The sequence below is a fragment of the Lynx rufus genome, unplaced genomic scaffold (assembly GCF_022079265.1).
Source record: "Lynx rufus isolate CCGP_SWC_20201006 ecotype Redwood Valley unplaced genomic scaffold, mLynRuf1.p SCAF_11, whole genome shotgun sequence".
Classification (NCBI taxonomy): Eukaryota; Metazoa; Chordata; class Mammalia; order Carnivora; family Felidae; genus Lynx; species Lynx rufus.
In genome coordinates, this window is record NW_025814825.1 from 51345036 (window position 1) to 51351848 (window position 6813).

The 6813-nt window shown below is 48.4% G+C and overlaps 1 pseudogene; it reads right to left on the bottom strand.

Moving 5' to 3' along the window:
• Positions 1–359: 359 nt before the first annotated feature.
• On the bottom strand, positions 360–979 carry LOC124506377 (nucleoside diphosphate kinase, mitochondrial-like; annotated as a pseudogene).
• Positions 980–6813: the final 5834 nt, after the last annotated feature.

Below are 6813 nucleotides of genomic sequence, written 5' to 3' on the forward strand. Positions count from 1 at the left end.
CGAGCTAAAGTCAGAGGCTTAACCGACTGAGCCACCCAGGCACCCCACACAGTAAATTTTAATGCCCCCCCTTTGGGGGAGGGAAGGTCATACTACACACTTTTGGAGACACCCCAAAGGTTGCCTGGCAGTTTTGTACAGAAAGGATTTGGTCCCGTCTGAAGTGGCTTGGGATATTAAAAGTCACTTGAAGTTGGTGGCTCAACCCCTCTGGGCTGGGGTGGACAGGGAAGTGGTCTGGGACAGATGGGCAGACCTTGGGTGTGGGCTCAAGTTCTTATGGACAGAAGTAGTTGATCCTGGGGGGCTGCTGGGGTGGCTGAGGGCAGCCCGAGTGCTCAGGCTGGGTAGAGCCTGCTCTAGTGGCCTTTGTCTGCCCAGTCCGCCAGCTCAGTGCTCTGGAACCATAGCTGGGTCTCCCTCTGGGCACCTTCCATGGAGTCGCTGGCCTGGATGATGTGTCTGCTGATGTGGATGCTGAAGTCCCCACCTCCTCCGTGGTGCTGGGGGAAGTCTCAGCTGAGTCCATGTGTCCTGTCATGGCCCTTGAAGAGCAGACCCCTTTCGGGTCTTCCCAGACCATGACCGCCATGGGGCCAGAGCTCCTATAGCTGATGAGGGCTGGGTAGAAGGGCTTCTTCTGCAGGTCATGGCAGTGCTGGGCAAAGTCTCTGTCTGGTTGCCTGAAGCACCTTCATCCCCATCAGCTTGAAGGTCCTCCTCTCAAAGCGCCGGATCACATCCCCAATGAGCCACCACTGCACCCCTGTGGCTTCACCGCCACCAAGGTCCGCTCGCTCCCGGGTCCAGGAGGACCCCTGAAGATGGAGTGTGTGAGTGGGCTTGGAGCCGTGACTCGCGGGCCATGCAGCAGCCCCCACAGGATGGCGTGCCCCAAGAGGCCGCCCGTGTCCGCCCACCCGAGGGCCTCTGGCTGAGGGCCCAATGCTGCCGCTACACTGTTGAATTTCATGCACATGTTAAACAATAGAAGCCTGAACCAAAAGACTGCGCACTCTAGGATTCCATTTCTATGAATGGCAAAACTAATCTAGAATCGTAAGTCAAACTACTGATTGCTTTTGAGGTGGGATTGCCAGATAAAATACAGCCCACCCGGTAAGATTTGAATTCCAGCTTTAGACTAATGTCTTACTGTAAGCATGTCCAAGGCACTATTTTTATTTGCTAAATCTGGCAACCCTACTTTGCGGGGACATTGACTTGGAGGGTGCAGGAGGATGGCTTCTGCGGTTTTGATAATATCCTATTATCCTAATGTGGATGGTAGTTACATGGGTGTGTCTATTAGCAAGAATTCAGCGAGGGGAGTGTTCGCGGCTTGTGCACTTTACGAATGTTCTCCTTCCACAAAAAAGCTTAAGAAGTTTTGATAGAATGATAAAGGAAGAGCCAGGAGTCCTGGGTTCAAACGGTAGCCTTTTGGGTTCAGTTTGTCCAAGTCTCAGTTTCTTCATCTGTTAAGCAGAAATCATTTTAACAAGAGCTATCCTACTAACTTCATGTTAGGCAGGGAGGAAATGGGGGTGCAGAGAGGCGCAACACCTTGTTGAGGGCAACCCAGCTGGTGAGTGGCACTGACGGGTATACGCCCATTATTCTAGAACCCACGTGCTGCGCCTCCTCATTCTCCCGCTTGCCTCTTGGAAAGTGCTCCTAAAACTGTAAAAGGCTCGCCAAACATCAGACCTGACTTATAATTATTTAGGGCAGGAAATTTTAATAAGTTCAGAGTGCGGTTGGTCGTTGAACAACACCGCTTGGAGCTGCGCGGGTCCACTTATACATGGATGTTCTTACAGCGCAGGAGTGTAAATGTATCTTTTCTTCTTTATTGCTTTCTTAATAACTTCTTTTCTCTAGCCTACTTTATGGTAAGAACACAGTATATAATACACAGAGCATACACAGTATGTGTTAATTGACTGTTGATGTTATCAGTAAGGCTTCTGGTCAACAGCAGGCTATTAGTAATTGATTTGGGGGGAGTCAAAAGTTAAACATGCATCATCTATTGTGTGTGTGTAAGGAGGTCAGCGCCCCTTACCCCCTGTCCCCCCGCCCCCCGGCGTTGTTCCAGGTCCAAGTGTATTTGCAAAATTTTAAAAGTGTGAGTAACAGCCTTGACTGGACCGAACCCCACAAGGGTTCTCTTCTTCCCATTTGACTTGCCTTTTTTTCTTTCCTCTTTAGCCCTAGGCAAACCACTTCTCCGGGTGGGGGGGACACCTCTCAGTGGCCTCCCACCTGAAAGCAGAGGCCTGGGGTGGGAGGGTGGCGGGCTTCCTTCACCAGGAGCAGCGCTCTTGCTTAATTAGTGTTTATGAAGGGCTGCGTGTTATTAAATTACTAGACACTGGAGACCAGGCCTTGGGGGTTTTCGAAATCTGTCTTGCTGCCCTCCCTAACTGGGTGGGAGGGATTTGCTTCGAGGGACAGAGGGAGGACGGTGGTTGGGGACACTCTTATGGTGGGGCTGCCCCCTCCCGATGGACAGCACCACTAAGAGATCCAAAAGACTCTTTGCCGCAATTTTCCAGCTTGTCTTTGCTTTGAGAGCCACCATTCCAGATGTGTTTGTTTTGAGTTGAGGCACTTTTCCTTTGTATAATCCAGCTACCCTTGAGAGGTGTAACTAGGAGGGATAGAATAACAGCGGTAGAGCTAAGGTGCACTGAGCCCTCTCACGGTGCCATGCTTGTGCCGAATCTGGGCATTCGATCTACCATCTGGACACGGGAGGCGAGTAACAGTCTGCCCTGATTGAAGATCTCTGTGATCAAGGCAAGTTGACATGCTATTTCATGGAATTCTAATGATAACACTCAGACATAGGTCTTATGTCCCCACTTTATATGAGCAAAGAGAGTTAGAATGATTTTTGGTTGGACCTCAGGGCACACCTTCAGACATGGCAGAGTCAAGATGTGAGCTCTTCCGGTGAGACCAAGATGCCTTCTTGTGCGGGGCATAGGTTCTCAGCAGGGAGTGGAAGTGCCACAATTTAAAGAAACTCCCTAGGCCATTCTGAGACAGCCCCTGGTTGACAGGGGGAAGGGGGAGATGGTCAGAGGACTAAGTGACTTACTATCAGGAATGGGGTTATTGGGGCGCCTGGGTGGCTCAGTCGGTTAAGCCTCCGACTTCAGCTCAGGTCACGATCTCACGGTCTGTGAGTTCCAGCCCCGCGTCGGGCTCTGGGCTGATGGCTCAGAGCCTGGAGCCTGCTTCCGATTCTGTGTCTCCCTCTCTCTCTGCCCCTCCCCCATTCATGCTCTGTCTCTCTCTGTCTCAAAAATAAATAAACGTTAAAAAAAAAAAAAAAAAAAGGAATGGGGTTATCATGTGCCTTCCAGAGAGGGGGGTTTCGGTGTAGAGCAGCGGGGGTGATTTTGCTCCATACCCCCCCGGCCTCCAGGGGACATATGACAATTCCTAGAGGTCTTTTTGTTTTTGTTTTTACTGTTACAACTGAGGGCGCAGTGTCAATGTCAGCTAGTGGGTAGAGACCAGAGATGCTGCTCAATGTCCAACAACATCCAGGACAACCCTGCACAACAAAGAATTACCCAGTCCAAAATGTCAATGGCACCCAGGCTGACAAACCTGGTGCTGTTTAGGGACTGGGAATGTAAGGAATGGGATAAGTTGAGGGGAGAGCCCTGGGCATCCCACAAGCATGGTGGGGGGAGGGGGGCGGGGAGAGGTGGGCCTTGAGGACAAATACTATCCAATTCACAGTGTAGCTGAGGGCTGGGTGTGAGTTTTACTTCAAAGGAAATTATCTTTTTGCCAAGCTCCTCTTTTTACCCCCGATTTATCGCAGAAAACTCGTGAGGGTGATTCCGTTGTTGGGTTGGCCCAGGAACCAGTAGCAAAAAAAGACCTCTACCTGGAATCAGGAAACTTGAATCCCAGTCTCAGCCTGGCTACCCTCAGCCATGTGATGCTCGGCCTGCCTGGATCTCTTGGGTCCTCAGTTTCCTTACCTGTAAAATGGGTAATTACACTTGCCCTCTACTTCACACGGTGTTGTGAACAGTAAGTAAATGTATGAGAAAAGGTTTATAGACGGATGATCCCCTTTCACACACAAAGGATGCCACCGTGAAACCTGCAGGCAGGTCACTGAGCACATTTAGGGTGGATGGGGCTTCTTAGTAATTTTCAAATTAAAGGCATGACATGGGATCCTTTGCCACTGATGTACTTTGAAATTCAAGTCTGAGGGCATATTTGACAGAGGCTCAAAGTTATGTATTGGATGCAATGTCAGCAACAAGTACCTCGAAACGTCCCCAAAGTTGGAATGGATACAAGAGAGGAGGAAAGTCAAAGGATTCATTTTTGAAAAGAGAAAAAGAGCATTATCTTCCTTTATGATTGTGCAAATAACCCGTACCCAGGTGTTAATCCCGAACAGAACCAGATAGTATAAAAAAGCAGAAAAATGAAAGTCAAAATTTCATCGTTGACATTTTGGGGCACATCCTTTCAAGTATTTTTAATGAACAATTTCCCTTTTAAAAAAAGAACTCTATAATACATGCTGTTTTGTAGCCGGCAAAAATAAATAAAATAAAATAAAATAAAATAAAATAAAATAAAATAAAATAAAATAAAACAAAACATGAACAGCGGCCAGATGATCACATTAGAAAGACGCTCCTCCTAAGGAAGGGTAGGCAAGGTTCCTTCAAAGAAGAAAAAGCTGAAAGACAATGATAGCCGATCCTTCCCTAAGAAATGCCCCATCTGGTTTCTAGAGTCATCACCTTGCCTGTTGGGGATGCAGGTGGGTGGCAGGGCCTGGAAGAGCTAGGAGGGTCTCGCAGGCATAGTAGGCACCATCATTCACATGGCCTCCTGCCCCCCCCCCCCATGAACCCTGGCAGGAGGGGGAAGGGAGAGTGGGCGGGGCCTCTGCGGATTCTTCCCTGCCCAGGACTGGGGTTTCTCCAGGAGCAGAGCCCTTGGCTGGGTAGAGGCAAGGAATGTTTACGGCCGTGCTGTGACAGACATCAAGGACCTGGACTGTCGCTAGAAAGCGTGGCAGAATCAGTGTCTGGGTACACACGCATGGAGAAAGGCCACCTTTCCGGGCGAGGGGGTTCTGGGAGGGGTCCTTGTGCTTCTTACGGGGTTTTGAGGTCATTATAACCTCTCACTCTTGGCATCCTGGAACCTTTAAGAAATAACGATTAATGCCTTCCCTCCCGCTCTAGGTATTTACAGTGTGCCCTCAGGCTACCAAGAAACGGAGTCGGCTGCGGATGACAGTCAACCGGAAGCCTCCCTCCTGGCCCAACCCCGTGCTGCAGGCTGTTGTCTACACTGGGACGCGAACTCACTCCGGACGCCGGAACTCATCATGTATCCTTCTTCCTTTTTTCCCCCCTGTTCAAATGAAGGTTTCGTTAGGAAATAGAATCCACAAATATCTTTGGAATTTGCAGAAACAACTGGGGTTTTTTGCAATCCAGTCCAGTCTCAAGTGATTCGTTCGACATAGATTTAGTCCTTCCTCAAGGACAGACTAGGGCTCAAAGCTGGTGTGGATTCCTGGGGGGAAACCAAGCCTAAAATCTTCACACTCTAGACCTGGACGTCTCCTTCGATCCTTCACCTCCTTTATCCCGTGATGCTTTTGGCCAGAAGCAGGTGTATCAGCCCACACTTAGATAAATTACGAGGGGAACAATGGCATTGTCCTCTCCTGAAATTTCACCTGCTCTGTCCCTTGAACAGACGTAAACCACCTTGTGAGACCGCTCCATGCTGGCTGACATTGTCTTTGCCTCAGTTTAAAGTGCTCGTGTTTTTGTGGAGGGTGCTTGGATATCCATGACATTTCTGAAAGTTTGGGCCAGTGAGGATGCTTTGTAAGAAAGGATGGGGTCACTGAAGCTATTTTTAAAAAAAGAGAAAGAAAAGAAAACCTCAGGCATTTTAATATGTTAAATACAGACCCAATTATTAATTCTAAAGACTTCCACAAATCAACCTAGATGAAACTTTTTTCACCTTTTTCTGCCTTTTCCCCCCTTCTCAGAAACACTTAGACCTACCCTATGGCAATGACTGTCGGGAAGTCTCTATCCTGTATATCAGGGTAGCACAAATAATTCAGCATAAAGCAGCCCGGTTCCTGTAGCCTGGCATTAGGATAAGTATATCTTAAGAAAGTTCTTATGCAGACTTGGCTTCAGGCAATAAAACGTCATAGACGTATAACTGTAGCAAGCGAAATTTCTAGGGAGCAAATTAGGCTGAAAACATTTTCTCGAGACGGCTAGAAAGGAATCATACACCACCCCAAAATAAGGCAAGTTATGCAGTAAATGTTTCATTTATTGGCCTTCTTCCATTACTATTAGGGTTAAAAGACATCTTGTCAATAAGAAAGGTGTATTTATGGAGGACTGATGTCTTTCGCGAGGCGGCTCCTGTCATAAGTACCTATAGCAGTAGTGATCAGCTTATGAAGGCAGATGATGAAACTCTGTGCAAATGCATACATCTCCCCATTAACCCTTGGATCATCAGGCATTATTGTCACTTTATTACCCGGACCTGTCATTAGCCGAAGCAAGGTGATCAAGCCAGGCACTTCAGAAAAATGCCAGAACAGAACAGTGTTCCTCAGGGGTTCAGGAAGAGGGTATGTATGCCTTTCCGTGTCCCTGGACAGCGCCACTGGGGAGAAGTAAAAGGATGCCCGTGAAGTGAGCCTTTTTTTGCCTACCCCTTCCTCCTGCTAAAATGGAAAACTCTTAGAGGTGTCCAATTTTT